Source organism: Phocoena phocoena, chromosome 13 (assembly GCF_963924675.1).
Source record: "Phocoena phocoena chromosome 13, mPhoPho1.1, whole genome shotgun sequence".
NCBI classification, from domain to species: domain Eukaryota; kingdom Metazoa; phylum Chordata; class Mammalia; order Artiodactyla; family Phocoenidae; genus Phocoena; species Phocoena phocoena.
The window spans coordinates 14989926-15007001 of record NC_089231.1 but is presented as its reverse complement, the minus strand read 5'-3'; positions in this window follow the sequence as shown (position 1 = coordinate 15007001).

Genomic DNA, 17076 nt, shown 5'->3' with positions numbered 1-17076 from the left:
AAAATAAAGTTATTAAAATAAATTATTAAAAATAAAAAAGTAATTTAAAAAGAAAGAAAGAAAGAAAGAAAAACCAAACCAAAAAACAAAACCACCAATGATAACAAGCACTAAAAACTATACTAAAAGAAAAAAAAGCAGACAGAACCCTAGGACAAATGGTAAAAGCAAAACTACCCACAAGAAATCACACAAAGAAGCATACACATACACAATCACAAAAAGAGAAAAAGGGGGGAAAAAAGTATATATATATATATATCTTTTGGGAAGTCTGAGGTCTTCTGCTAGCATTCAGTAGGTGTTCTGTAGGAGTTGTTCCACATGTAGATGTAGTTTTGATGTATTTGTGTGGAGGAAGTTGATTTCCATGTCTTACTCCTCTGCCATCTTGAAGGTTTCTCTCCAATAATTTAATTTTAAGAAATAGTGCTTTTTGCTAAACACTTTGTCCTCTGTCTTGATCAAGTTTGCTATCTTGCTGAAGCCATAAATCATACATCATGTATAAATAAAACAAGTAATAGAAGATCTTTTGGTTACCTAAAATATTTATGCTCACTGAACAGCTAATGAAAGAAGGAATGTAACTGTACAACTACAAAATCTGCTGTGAGGACTGAACATATACATAGAAGTTAACATAATTTTCACTTACCTAGTACAAGCATCTGATGTGCATGTCACAAGTTGTTTTGCAGGATCCTAGTGCTTCATCTATTCCTGAGCAGGACATAATTTATATGTAGAGCAGGGAGGCTGTTTTCCAACTAATTGTTTTTTTTTCTCTTTTTATGTGAATTGCTATGAAAAATTATTTTAACTCTATCATAAAATTTCACAGAGACATACGTTTACATAAACACACAGTTGTAATCGTAATAGACAGTATTTTTGATGTTTGACTTCTGAAAACTTTCAATCACCCCTCCCCTTTTTCCTCTGCCAGATATCTGTGCAATCTGATAAAAAAGCCCAGTGCCTTCCTTCCATTGGCGCTGGTGGAAAATTCAAACCAGGCTAGTTCCTGGTGGGTACCCCATCCTAGCTCCACCCAATAACCACCGCAAAAACACAAACCACCATCTTCCTTTGCTCTTGTTTCCCTCCTGTTGAAACCTGAGCCCTCCCTGGGGAATCATGTTGTTGATTGTTACGTGAGTATGCATGGGTGCCTACGTGTCACTTGTCCAGACATCTGTAAATTTCTGCCGAGGGTGGGGAGGGGGAGGAAGTGCTGCTCAGCCTCCAGCAGAGGATGCTAGGTGCCAGAATAAAGTCGTGATCATATACATCTCTTTTCTTAGTACATTTCTTTTGTGTGGTTTTGCTCCTCTCTCCCACTCTCCCCGTTCCCATATCAGCAGCCCCCTCATAAGGTACTCACCGTCTTCACTTCAAACACCATGGATTAGTTTTGGTAATTTAAAAATTATATATACATAGAATAATACAGTATGTGTTCTTGCTGGTGTTATTCAACATTTTGTCTGTGCGCTTTATTAAGAGTAATGTTTTTAGAATAGTTAGTTGACTATTCTAAAATGACTATCCCACAATTTATCCAGTGTTTGTCTGTTATGACTAATGCTTCTATCAACATTCTTGTCCACACATCTTTTGGTGCACATTTCTGTAGGATATTTACCTAGGAGTGGAATCACTGAATCATTGGATATGTCTATGGGTTGTAATAGATATGGACAAATAGTTCTTCAAAAATCTTATACCAATTTATAGCTACTGTGAGGTATTTCTTTTATTTATTATTTATACTTGTAGCCAGAATCAACCTTTCTCATACATTTAAGGCCACGAATGAATATTTTATATAATTCCAGTATCTTGAATTATTTTAGTGTTAAGATTCAAAGTTTATATTTCCTTGTTATACAGATAAAAGATATTAACTGACGGAAAGGTCTTTGAGGTGCTGTGACGGTTTCTCAGGTGCGCTGTAATTATTTCTGTATAGCATAGTTTTTATAGAAGAGTGTTGATCTTGCTTTTAGTCTACAAATTGGAGTAGTTCCCAGTGAAAGGTTGAGAAGTGACTGATGGTTCAACTAATCCTCATATCTCTCAGAAAATGAATTTTGTGTGTTATGTTGACCCTTTAGCCAGACTTCTTTGTTTACATGTATTGAAATGCATTTATATTAGAAAAGATTGTTTTAGAAAAAAAGTAGGGACATTGTCTTTTTCTTCTGCTGTAATGAGTATCCAATTTAGTCCAGGCACGTTATTTTCACCTCCTATTTGGGAACTTAATTAGTTATGATGAACACTTATATATAAAGTTTTGAGACAAAATGTACAACTCTTCAAATTAAATGCCAATTGCTATATTATGCTGTTTATTCTTCTTGTGAAGCATTATAGGCTGACCATAAAGGGATGATGTTGGTAATAAGCACAACCTCAATTATCACTTGAATGCATCAGTTTAATCTAATCTATTACAAACTAAGCAAAATGATGATTTAATGATGACTCAGTGATTCCATAGATGATTCAATGATCATTCAATTAAATGTGTTGAGAAAATTGGCAAGGCAGCGGTAAGGGAAGTATTTAATTTCTTTTTCTTTGCTCACACCCTATTTCAAAATCAATTCGAGATGGATTAAGTAGTCAAATGTTCTAAAAAAAGGAAGAAGAAAGAAAAAGCGAAAATACTCTGAAAAATGAAATTTTACCTTATTTTGAGGTAGGATGCTATTGTCTAGATAATTTTCTTTATGATTTCTTCCACTGCACTCATGTATTTATGTTTATATGTGTGACCGTTCACTGTATTAGTCAGGGATCTCCAGATAAACAAAAGCAATAGGGTGTGTGTGTGTTATTTTTACATACATGTATATATATAATATACTGAATATATAATACATATAAAATGATGAGTAGACACATAAGATGATATGGAAGCTGTGAAATCCCGTGATCTGCTGTCTGTAATCTGAAGACCCAGAAAAGCCAGTGGTGTAATTCAGCTCAAGTCCAAAGTCCTGAGAACCAAGGGAGCCTATAGCATAAATCCCAGACCAAGGGCAAGAAGAGAAGAGATGTGTTCTCGCTCATGCACTGAGGCATGAAAAAAGGCCAAATTCCTCCTTCCTCTGTCTTTTTTCCAGGCCTTCAACAGATTAGATGATACCCACCCACACAGGGCAGGGCAATCGACTTTGCCGAGTGCACCAATTCAAATGCTGATCTCATCCATCAACACCCTCGCAGACACCTAGAAATAATGTTTAATCTGGGCAACACTTGCCCAGTCAAGTTAACTCATAAAATTAATAATCACATTTACCCAATGGAAAATTCATGAAATTGAAAAGTCAAAAATATCTGATTGAAATTTTGATACACAGATGGCATAAAATTAAGGAGGTTTACAGCCTGCCTTAATATATAGATGATACATATAAAATTTTCTTATTCAAAATACCTTAAAGCTAATATGTAGAACTTAAGAAAAAAGCACAAAAGAGAAAACACAAATGCAAAGAAATTTGTGAAAACATATTTAACTGATCTCGGATGGCCTTGGCCTGCAGTGGCTTGAAGTAGAAATTCAGTTCCTGGCCAGAGATTGAAGTCAGCCCACGGCAGTGAGAGCGCGGAATCCTAGCCACTAGACCAGTGGCCAGTGACAAGGCCCTGGCCCATCAGCTGGGTGGAAATGAATTTCCACAGAGAGTCGGAAAGCAGTGAAACAATTATAGTGTTTTTCGGGAGGGAAAAGAGTACGTGTGGATAGACATACGGGTGGGCTCAGAGGGAGAGTCGCGCCCCCATTGTAGTTTGAACCACTTTAATGGGGTATTTCCTCTGGGTTTCCTTTGGCCGTCATCTTGCTTTACCTAGTTCTGAGTTCATATTTGATGTATCTCAGGGTCCTCCAGTGTGTGCACGAATCTTTCAGCCAAGCTGGATTCTAGCAAAGAGGCCTATGGGTAGGTTGACCTCACCTACTTTGTGGTGGCGTCCCATCCCTTTTTGACATTCAAGGAGCCTTTCTGCACATGTGTAGTCAGGAAGGTCTCCTTGACCTCGAGAATGAGAAATGTGTGGCCTATTATTTGGGCAGGGCTCAGCTTCTCTTCCCTCCTGCTATTTTGGAGTATCTGTCCACAGGGGACGAACTCCAGCTGCTCGGCCTGGGGCCCATTTATCTCCTGCCCCATAACCACTCTAAAAATCAATGAAATGTACTTTCAACCAGTGTTTTGCTGACTGTTTTGTTTATCAGAATGGCAAATATGAATGATATGGTTTCAATCAATACCATCAAGGGTATTGATTAAAACCATCAGTCCCCTCATGTTCCTCCCATGGAAATGTAAATTGGTCCAGTCTTTCTGGAAAGCAATTTGCAAGATTACCAAGACACTTTAAAGTGTCTTTAGACTTTGTTTTCCTCTTTTGTACATTTTGTCTGAGGAAATGAGTTTATGATAAATCATAATTTATGTGTAAAAATGTTCATAGCAGTGTGATTTGGAACACCCCTAAACTTGATAAACTGCTAATTGAGAAAATGGCTTAGTGCGTTACTGTATGTTCACGTGACAGGATATTGTGAAGCTACTGAATCTGATTTACTCAAATAAAATTTGCACAAGAGGGTAATGAATTAAGTGAGGAAAAAACAGGATAAATTTATGACAGCATCTGCTAAGTGTTAACCAAAACCCACTTTATCCTCTTTTCTGGTAACACAGCTAGAATATATTTGTAGTTAGGTAGGTTCAGGTAACTAAGTTCTAATGGAATATTTGTAAAAATTATTTTCTTATCCCAAAAGACCCCCCAAGAAGGATGATCTGTGCTTTTTCCCCTTCCACTGAGTAGACAGAGGTGACCATGGTGACTTTAGAATGGACTAGCTGATGATGGAGAAATTTGCCCCTGAATGACCACTCTTCCTACACCCAAGACACACATGCAGTCACTCAGGACTCTGAGCAAAAAAATATATTTTACAGCTGTTGTTACAGACTTACGTTTTGCTTTTTTAGGTAGCACGGGTTTTTCTAAAACTTACCAAGGGTACAGATGGGGAGATAACATTAAGAGCAATAACACAATTCTCCTGTATTCTTTCCATATTTGCTTGTGGAAAGGAGAATGCTGCTCATGTATTTTTTGAAGTCCCCTGGAGTTGTCTTCACCAGTGTCCTGTATGTAAGCTGTTGCTTCAGCTATAGTGGCATCATCCGTTTAGGCCCTTTTTGGAGCTCTGGGCATCTTCATAGTGCATTGCCATGGCTACCAGGTACCCTCATCTCTCTTAGAGCATCTTTGAGGTTCAAGAGAGTGAGGAAAACTGAAATGATATTCAGGTACAATCTTTTTATTTTATTCTTTCAGCCATAGCACTGCAAATAAACCAAAACATTGTTTACTGTTTCAAAGATGGTATCTTCTTTGGTACACTGAGATGTTTCTTTATTAAGGATTTAATTTTGCCAGACAATTATTTTAATCAAATTAGCTGCTCAGTTAATATAGTGTGGTGATTTTATTGAAACATATCCAAGATTTCATTATTTCTACTTGGAATTAAAATGATTATTTAAAAAAATAGCAGTACTAAAAGTCTTTTTAATGAAGTGGAGTGAGAAAATTTTATTGTGCCCATTTTATTCTTCACATAATTAACATCTATGTTTTATTATGTTTTATCACATTTGATCTTTATAATCAAATTTGGCCATATTGCAATATGAATTTCACCCTATTCCTAATGATCTGTATAATACTTTTTAGAATTTATCATTTTTATTATAACCTGAATAATCGTATTCTTAGGCAGCACAATCATTCGTAGGGTACACATTTTATAGAGAACTGAGGTCAAATAATTTTTTCTCAACCAAGCCTATGTAATTTTGGTAAAGTCAAGCTATGATCTGTATTAAGCTGGTTCCCAAGAGGAAGCAGTTAGCATACTTGGAATAGGGTAATTCACAGAGAGGTTAATTATTAAAGAGGCTTTTTACAAAGACATGGGCATAGATCATGCAGGAACTGGAACTGTTACTTCCTCTAGAGCTGGAGGGGTAGGAAGAGGGTTGCAGTTACTGGAGCCCGGAAGGAGAGATTCCTGAGGAGTGAGCTGCCTTGAGAGAATCAGTAACCTTCAGAGAAGGGAACCTGTCTGCTCTCAAAGGGAAGGTGATGGGAAATAAATACACGAACCTCATCTTCTCCCTCCGTCTGATCTCCTGCCAAGTTCGTCTTTGACCAAACCCAACCAAAAGCCAAGGGAAACTTTCATATGGTTCATATAATTCAGCCCACTGAGGTGGGAGGGGCAGGGCATCTGCTACCAGACCTCAGGCTCCATCTGACCAGAAGCTGGTCCTCCTCCCTTCACAGCAGAGAAGATCTTGTCCTGTTGGCTATCGAGGCTTAAGTGATGATTCAGAAAGTCTCTGTTTCGGTCCTTCCCCGCTCAGGTCTTATTGCATAGCCATCGGGAGAAGAGGAGATGAAGACTAAACTACTGCTTCCTGAGGATTCTGCTGAATCCAGTGTTACAAGTAATACTAAGTAACCAGAGACTGAAAAGAACTTTGTACTGTGTATTTGTTATTTTTTGGCAGCTCAGCTTCTAAATATCCTTGCTATACACACGGTCTAAGTCAAATATATGCTTCCACCAGACTTCACATCTGGAGAAGGATACACACACACACACACACACACACACACACACACACTCATAGGAGAAATTACTTGAAGCCACAGCAGTGGAGTCAAGAGTCCTACCGCAGTTGCCGTGGCTATGAAATGATGTTCACTGCCGGTGGATGACCAGTGGGGACAGCACAGCAGCTGTACCTTAACCAGACAGTTGCAATGGCATGACCTTGACTTTCCTCTCTGCTACCCAGAGGACTCCCTTAATTTCTGTTACTTCTTTGCTGATTGCGTGTGATATCTGGTATCCTGTTCATAAATTCATTTTCTACTTAAATTAGCAAAATTATCTTTCTGTTATTTTCAACAAAAACTCCAGTAGGAAAAAACCCTCTCAATGCAAGTATTATTCTTCAAACTGCAGGTCGAAACCAGTCGTGAAATAATAGGTAGGCAGCAACAGTTAAAAAAAGAATTAGAATGTAATAGATGAGAAAATATAATGCATCACTTCTATTAAATTTAAGTATTTTTTCATTAGAACTTTGGGGGTTTTGTATGTGTTTGTTACTGTCTGTATATATATGCTGAACTAAATGTAAAATCAATTTTTTAACATGGGAAATGGTCAAAGAAGTTTGAAAATCATTATTCTAGAGTATATTACAAGATTCTGGTTGTCCTTTTTTTTCAGCCATGGCAGGTGAAGGAATTCATGGCCTCACTACAATGTAAACAGAACATTAATCGTTTTTGAATTAGTGTTCACCACGAGCCAAATTGAAGTCTTAGATTGTGTGCTTTAAAAAAAAATTGTATCCTATGCTTTTATGTGGCATGGTAAATTTGTCTCCAGCATCAAAAGCTTTGAAAGTAGGGCTTCCATGGTGGCACAGTGGTTGAGAGTCCGCCTGCCGATGCAGGGGACGCGGGTTCGTGCCCCGGTCCGGGAGGATCCCACGTGCCGCGGAGCGGCTGGGCCCGTGAGGCATGGCCGCTGAGCCTGCGCGTCCGGAGCCTGTGCTCTGCAGCAGGAGAGGCCACAGCAGTGAGAGGCCCGTGTACCGCAAAAAAAAAAAAAAAAACCAAAAAAAGAGTGGATGGTGGTAAAGAGCAGGAGTTTTTCTTTTTTTCGTAAAAAGATCATAGAGAATTATCTGCTTTATAAGAGAGTTGTAGTGATTTATCTTGCAATTCAAAGAAAAGAAAAAACATAGATCCTGTCTTCTGATCTTGAGACCTAAGTGTATGACTTCACCAAATTTCAGGGGATACTGTGTTCTCAGGTTCAGTTAAGACAAACCAGTACAGTAAGTACTCTCTGAAAGATGAGGATGTTTGTGGAGTTTGCTGATAATGGATCTATATTGGCCAAGGCACAGTAAAAAACTTTCCGAAGGGGTGGTTGAGTCAGAAGCAAGAATATACAGAACTTATTGGGAACAGAGGTGCGGATAAGATCTAATGACCAGGGATTATGATGTAGGTGTTAATGGATAAAATTAGTGAGGCTGCTGTGGAGTAGTTTCAACAGCTCACTTGAAAGAGAGTGAGCCCCAGCCCTTGACCAGGGTTAAGTAAAAATAGGTATAAAATTTAAGGGGTATCTTTCTGTCAGGTTCATGCACATACGGAGTTGGCACTTGCACTGCCCTGAGAGTGAGTGCTTCCTTAAATTTTATGCTCTAGATTCCAACTCTTTCTTCACTCTAGTCTTTGTCAAGGTGACTTCAGAAGAATTATCGCACTTGACCTGCAACTGGGGCACTGTTTGTCACAGTGGTTACAGTCTTTGCACACAAATGTTAGCTACATTATGAACAAGTACAACAATCTGTGTATTTATTGTCTGTTTTGTGCCACTGATCTTTTTGTGTGTGCTAGTATTCCACTCTTTTGGCTTCTATAGATTCATGGGGTGGTGCAAGCGATTTCCTGTCATTATTCTTCAAAACTGTTTGTGGCTAGGCTGATTCTTCTCAATCCCAATTATCTTTCAAATGGTTTTGCCGAGTCCTAAGTGCGACATGCGACACCACTGAGGGTATTGACTGGGATCACAATGAATTTGTAAACAATTTCATAGAAAATGTTTACCTTGCCAAGCCTGCCCATCAAACATGACTTCCCAAAAACATGGAAAATGGTTTTCCATTTATTTAGGTGGGTGTTTTTTGCCTTTAGTAAAGTTTGGTAATATGCTTCATATGGGTCCTGAACATTTCTAGTTGAATTGATTTCTAGACATTTTATGTATTTTATTGCTCCTATGATGGAATAATTTTTCGATCATATTTTGAACATTTTTGGCTTCTATATAATAATAAGCATTATTGCTGCTTAATTGTACCACTTCCCATTACTGAACCACGTTATCCATATTAATAATGCGTCGATAGATTTTTCTTGTAATTTCTCCACAGACAATAACATATATATATATATAGGATAATAATTATTGTCTCTTTCCAATATTTGTACCAATGATTCAATTTCATTTTCTTTGTGCCCTGGACAAAATATCTAGTAAGATGCTAGATAGTAATGGCAATATAATGCATTCTGCCGTTCTCTTGATTTTATGTGAATACTTCTATTTATCTAAGTTATGTATCTCTGTGTTTTAATTTCCTCATCTGTAAAATGAAGGTAATAGTACCAATACACAAAGTTAAAGGAAGATTAAGTGAGATGATTATAAATTATTATTATTTATACATAAATTGCTAAGAGTGTGTCTTGGCCTCTTTGGAATTCAAATAGTAGAGATATCTAAAAGTGCAGAACAAAGTTTCAAAGAAATGGAAACTATGTTGGAACAGATCATAGCTTTGGAGAATAGATTTAGGAGACCTGGAGGAAAATCCAAGGCAGGTATGGGTGAGTTCTTCTTCTTTTTTTTTTTTTTAAACTTTACATGTTTCATTAAAAGAAGTTTTAATATGAAACATTTAAAATATATAGAGAAGTAGAGAGAATAGCAATGAACTTCTATGTTCCTATATCACCCAATGCCTACTGCTATTAACATCTTTCCATTCTTAGCACAGTATTGTAAATGAATTGTACTTCAATTTTAAAAAATACATAAAACTGAAAAGCAGAAGAAAACCCAACAAACCAAACAGCTTTCCATTCTTGAGAAACAGGCACATCTTTATCTTCAGAGATATAGAGAATCTGTCATGAAGCAAAAGCTGATTTGTTTTTCTACCTAGTGAAATTTTAGTTAAATTTGGCTTCTGTGTCTAGGCTCAGAAATCAATTGAGCTGGTTTTCAAGGAGGTTAATTTTAGACAAGTCGAGTGTTTCATTTTCTAGTCACTAACTCACTGACTCAAGCTGAGTTTTCTGCTTTTCCTCCTTGTCTGCACAGGGGCCCGGTGTAGATGTAGCAACTTTTTTCCCTCAGTGTCCTTCTCTATGAAATGGTTGTAGTAGAACTTGGCTCTAAGGCCAGCTAGGTTAACATTCTCCTGCCTCAGGACTCCTCAGAGAGGAGTTATATATATATAATCACCGTTATATATAATCACCAAGTGTCACAGGCATGACATGAATGATTATGCAAAGCTCTATGCCCAATTTCCAAGTGGCTCCACGATTTGATAAAATGATGTGGCCATTTGTGAAATGCAAGCAAATGAGAGGAAATGGAGGGTATAGGATTTCAGAAGTGACAGAGTTGTTCTTTACCGAGTATCTAGTGTGTGTTAGGTAGTGTTTCTGAACAACAAGACCATGTCCCTGTCCTCCTGCAGCTGACGGTCAAACTGGTAACACTCAAAAACTTTCTGTTCTCTATTTCTATGCTTAACTGTAATACACTACAAACAGGAATTAATTTCATCACTGGACATATTTGGGCACAGTAAAAGTGAATTCTCAAGACTTATAAGCTATATTAAATAGAGATATAAATACAAAAGTATTTCATTCATAGAAATAATTCTTGTCTCTGTGCTAACACTTTCCTTTTTAATAGTCAAATTCAGGGCAAATGAAAGGAAGTATAACTTTGTATAGCTAGGAGAAATTTGAATACCAAACCTATTAAAAACTGAAAATAATAATAATATGTCTAAAAAGATTTTAATAAATTCACTGATATTTGTTCCTAATAACTTCAGGAAGATATTTTAGTATACCTTTTTTTTACTTTAATTTTAGAAAAGCAATTTTTGTTGTACTTTAAATGTTTTTAGGTGATTCTAAATCTAAGATGAAAAATGATGATGAAAGATAAAGGAACTACCAGCCATGTTTACATTCTTAGAATGGTTTTCTTGTACATAGATGTTTTTAATTTCTGAGAATAATTCCCTTGAAATCGTATAGAAAAGATACATTTAACACTTTTTATTTCATATAGGTCGTTATGCAAAAATCTATTTATCAGAGAGGCCAGTTTTAGTGAGTCAAGAACATGTGAATATATAACCAGCTATTGAAACTTGTAAATTGATGTTTAAATTACTAAAGTATTCTAAATACTATTTTAAAATAAAAAGTATATTATAATATGCAGACATAACTCTTAAAGCTAAAGCTACTCTTTTTTCCCTAGAGATAACTTCTGTTTTAAGTATGGCATTCCAGAATTTTTTCCATGCATTTATACTACATGAATTTACACATAGAAATATTTTGTGTATATATATTGCATATGCTTTACATAAATGATGTCGTATTTTAGATGTATTTCAGCAACTTCCTTTTGCTTTTTACTGAAATATATCCTAGTGCTCTTTCCAAGTCGGTATCTAGAGAATCAACTCATTTTTAAAATTACAGCATCATACTCTATGATATGGAAATGCTAAGTCTAGAATCTTTGTTCTTTCTAGATCCTTTAAAGCTTATGTAGCTACTGATGATAATTTAGGGCAGAGCCATCTTAAAAAAGAAAAAAACTTCACTTAGCACTGAATATTGATTTTTCTCTTCCATGGTTGTACTTGACAAGCTTGTTAGCCATTCTTCATCTTTTAAAGGCATTACTTTATTTCTGGTGAAACAAAATCAAAATGTTCCCAATAATTAATGATCTAAGGTAGGAGTAACTTTTCTCTGTAGTAAAAGCAGCAGAGCTTTTAGGATCTTAAAACTATGCTGTTGCCAGTTAAGTAAATGCAGAAATAGTTTTTATATGACCACAGAACTTTTCTCTCTGTCTGTCAAAGTCCAATCTTTCTAGAGTAGAAACAAAGCAGTTCTTTGCAAGGAGGCCAGCTAAAATTACACCCAAATGCAGAATGATTAGGTTGCCTGGTATTTTCTGTAATTTAATCTGAGCATCAGATCAGGGTGGCCTCCAAAGCTGTTCCAGTACTGGTCACCTATGAAGGGTAATGTCAAAAGTGTCATTTTTCTTATCTCTTTCTCTCACGTGCTATGCATTCTTAGTCTTTTTCTCTTTCTCTTTCCCTCTCCCTTCTGTTACTGATGGAATACATACTTTAAAGAAAAAGATTGCTGTACATTTCCTAGTTTACAACCTACCTTCTGCACTTAACCATCAAATCATATGTTTATTCAGAAATGTGATGGCAATTCCTTAGAAAACCATTTATTTTATCAGCTCAATTCTCTTCGCTTTGGAACTTTTGGGAGTAATAGTAGCTAACATTAGTTTAGCGTTCTCTGTGTGCCAAGTGGTGTCACTGTAACCCCACGAACAGATTGTGACATTATCCATAAATTATAGATTAAACAAATGAAGCACAGATTGGTTAAATAGCTTGTTTAAGGCCACACAGCTAATAAGTGGTAAAGATAGTATTTAAATTCATATTTTGTTTTTCTCGGAGACCACATATGCAAACTTTGCATTTTATGACTCTATATGGGATAAAACTAATGGATGGAGTTACAGTTTCATAGAGACATTCCTTGGAAACATAGATGCATAAATCTGTATTTTTTTTTCTACATGGAAGGGCAATATAATACACATATAAATTTTTATGAAAATATTCTCCTAGACTCTTGCCAGTTTAACAACCCAGGAATGCCTTTCTCAAAGACCTGGGCGCCTTCTCTAGAACGTGTAATCACCAGGAAAGGTAGAGTCCCCATCTCCCAGTCCCTACAGGGGAGTAGGGGCCGAAGTTCGATAAGTGGCAATTTGCAAACACACATGGCCTCCACACTGAATTATGTCCTTCAGTACTTTCCCATTAGCTCACCTCAGCATTTAAAGTTCCTCCAGCCTTTTGTTTCAGCAGAGTTAAGTTCAACCTCTCTCCCCTGTTGCAATCATCTTGACTCGTTGCAATCTCAACTGTCTTGAATAAAGTCTTCTTGTCTGTTTAATTCGATCTGGTACAATTTTCCTTGACACCTGAAGAAACTTCTTTTTGAGAGGAGATGGAACAAAATGTGGATTAAAGTCTTCTGCTCTCTTCTGTCATCCACTGAGTAATCTATGAAACATCAGCAAATCCACTGGCCCATGCACAGTGCCTCTTGGCCTATACCTCTATTACTCATTTTTCCACCCAAATCTTAAATTCGAGGCTGGTGGATGTTCCAAACAAGTGCCTATAAAAGATAGTCTGGTGTGATTAGCGGTAGAATCAGAGGTTTCAGGTCCATCAAATATTCTAGTCTCTGGATTTCCCTTTTCTCTACAGTTGGCTAGAGTAAAAAAAAAAAAAAAATGTAGTCAACTGTCTTCGTGTAATATTCATTGCTGTTCATGCTGCCTGTCTTACCATAGGCTTTTTACACCCTTCACCTTCTAAATCCATATAGTTTCCCTGACAGTTGGAGAGAGTATGATAAAATGATCTGTGGTTACTGCTGTAGATTACAGAGGCTGGTAATAAGAGCTATCATATAATAAAAACTACTTCTGTGCCAGCCAAGTGCTAACCACTTTACACAAATTAACATATTTAATCCTTACAAAACCATGTGAAGTAAATACTATCACTTCCCTCATGTAACAAATGATGAAATGGAGGTAATAGAAGGTAAATAACTTGCTTGGAATTATAGAGTTAGAAAATGGTCCTTTTGTGTCCACCAAGATCTTTCTTTATCCAGCGTTCTTACAAAGAACCACTGCATTTCAAATCCTGGCTTGTCAATTATGAAAGTTTTGGGGGAGGTATTTATCCCTCTTAGTCTCAGTTTCTTCATCTTTAAATGTACATAAGAAATGCCATTAGCATTTTGTTAGCTTTAAAGGAGTCATACATATTAAGTTTCTAGTACAGTAATCAACCAAAATAAACATTAATGGTAGCATTTAACTTTTCAGTATTTTGGTTTATTTAACACATTTATTCCAAAATACTATAATATTTTCCCTATAAGATACTAGAGGTCCAAAAACTGTACACTCATATATTATTATTCACCCGACTCTTATTAACCAGAATGGGCTTTACCATGCCAAATCTATAAAAAACTGTCTTAATATTTGAGTTAACAAGCCATGTAGAAAACTGGAACTAAGAATTTTTTAAAATAAACTTCTTTTTTTGAGAAGGCAGTCAGGTGAAGCCTGGGATGCTTCAGAGGGGAGATTGGGACAGAAAGTCAGATACAACCCACCAGGCAACAAAATTCAGTGGACCTGATTCCAATGTTTGTGATTCCTGTCTTCCTGAATGCAAATGGGAAACTTCCCACATTAATTGATGAAAGGATTCCTTCTGGTATGGCTGAATTCCCCATTATTGGGCTTGACATTAACTCAAACTGGAAGCTTCAGATAGTTTAAGAACTAGGGAAATGTTTGTTCTCTTACCAAATGTCAAGCCTCTTGCTGATATGTGAATTCCAGTTTTTCAAAGCATACTTTTCCTCCTCCTTTCTCAATGTAGTCATTCCAAAGAATGTACTTTTGGTTTTCAGTGCTGCTAAAATGCCATCCTGAAGGAAATGGAGACGTTATTTCAAATAGCATGAATATTACATCAGAACAACATTGCACAAAATGGGCTTTTCTTGAAGCTTTCTTTTCATTTGCTTAGGAGCTGAATATATGCTTGTTTTTTTTTTTTTTTTTTACATCTGCAAGTGACTTCAATAATTAAATGTCTTTTCTTTGAATCTGTGATGCGGGATGTAGTTGAAATTCTGCTGCTGTTAAGTAGCATTCTATTTGCCTGTATCTGATCATTGAAAGGAGGAGGTTCAGTGATCCGATGCCGTCTGTTTCCTTGTCTGTTATTCAAAAATATTGTACATAAATGGGTTTGAAAATGTCTTTAAGTACCTTCAAAACACACATACCGCTGTTTAAAATAACATGCACACACACACACACACACAGTAAGGAGAAGTGAGGACAGAATCTATTTTACTATCTTTATATCATATTCTATTGCCCGCATCTACTCTACAAGACCTTTGCTTTCTGAGAACTTTGGTCTCAAGACATTAACTTAATGCTTGTGCACACATATATTCATAATTATGTACATTTGCATACATATATGTAGACATTTGTGTATGTATAATGTGTTTATATATGATTTATATATTCATACATGTTTGTACACAGACCTAATTTTTCAAATGTGTGAATAAACGTGTTTCCTTTTATTCATAAAAGTAACACATGTTCGAATGTACAATTAGGAAAACTATGTTATTTGTTAGTTAACAAAATACTCTGGAATCTGGTTGACTACATCTAGAGTGACCTTCACTAGCTGTGTGACTTTGAGAAAGTCACTTCACCTCTCTCAGCTTTAATTTCCTCATTAAAATGCAAATAATAACAGGACCTATCAAATATGGTTGTTGGGAAGAGACATTGTAATTAGATTACCAATAAAAGCATAATATTCAATGAATGTTAGCTGTTTAAAAAAATTACCCTTAATCCCACATTCATAGACAGCTACTGTTAATATCTGGGTAGAGATATAGTTATAGCTGTCGATACAAACATAGATATAGTGATAGATTATTTCAACTGTATGTCCTTAGATTTTGCATTTGTCTGTTTGGCATCCATTCATCACAGGCTCAATTATGTTAACTATATTTTCTTATTTTCTGTATTCTTGAGATTCTAGCATCTGTGGTCTCCCTGACTGGGGAGAGTCTACCCCTCCCGGTGCTAGCCAATTCTTAGAGATAGCAAAGGGCTAAACCTAGAGCATGCCTTTTATATGCAAAGTAACCAATAATTTGATGCTAAGCTCCACTTTTATAATAATTTCTATACCTCTGTTTGTGCAAGTTCAAGCTGAGTGACCTGGAAATTGTTTCAGAGGTTGAGCATCAGAGGACTTTTTCCATCAGGTGTGTGTATGTATGAGTGTGCCCTTTTTAATAAAACTCCCTTAATAACTTAGGCTGCTTCAGAACTATTGCCAACTAGATAATTTTAAGAGGGTAACAAAACCAGGGTTGTTGTATGTATAGGCTTTGAAGATAGTAACAGGCCTTAGGAGTATAAAATTCCATTTTTAATACAAATTTTATTATTATTATTTTGGATAGGTTACAGCAGGAGACATTTAACCTACTGCTGTTGCAGAAAGGAGGCCAGAAAGCATCATTTTACTTTGGAGAAGGTCTCCCATAACATACTGTATGTATGCTGATCTGGGTAGGAAATTTATTTGGGAATTTTGACACTTGTCACCCCAGTGACTGGGGTCAGCCTGAGCCTGCAGCGGCCATCTTGTCCGGGTCCTGCACTGGGGACCCATCATTGGTGCCTGGAAGCTGATGAAGGGATCATTCCCCAAAGAACCATGAGATCATGTCTTTTTTGCAGGCATGATTACCTGGAAACGGTGAAGTGGGAAGTACACACACAGTTTTATTTCGCCACTAGAATTTAAATATGCTAAATGTTTGTGTGTTTTTTTAAATCATAAAAGAAAGTCTATTTTTTTCTTAGTTTGGAATTCCTTTGCTTACTTTATACTTTGTTTCAAGATGAGTAACAGGATCAACTCATACAGTTAGGAAGTAATTTTGCAGCATTTTAATGATTCATACTTTTGTTTCTCTTATCTCTGTTTTTATCATCTACTTCTCCATTCATTGAACCTTTGGTTAAAGCATAGATCACAGGTTCTGCCAAGACTGGGAAAAAGGTGTAATTCAAAACACTTTGCAGAGAGATTTGCAACAATGATCATCCATAGATTCCGTTTATTCCCATAGGTAACAAGGGGTGCTTTAGCAAAGTACAAAAAGAAATTTATTTCGTATTATTTATTAATAACTTCCTTCTTCCACAAAGTATTTAAGGGAGCATATACATGAACACATATACTAAAACATAGCTAAGAATACAGAATCAGACTGAGAGTAGAAATAAAGATCTGGGAAAGAAGCACATACCTGGCAGCCTTAAATTTCACATGACTGCTGCAGGCAACTTCAGATTTATTTTTGAAGAAATGGAAACACTACTGTCTAAGTCCCATTAACACAGAAGAA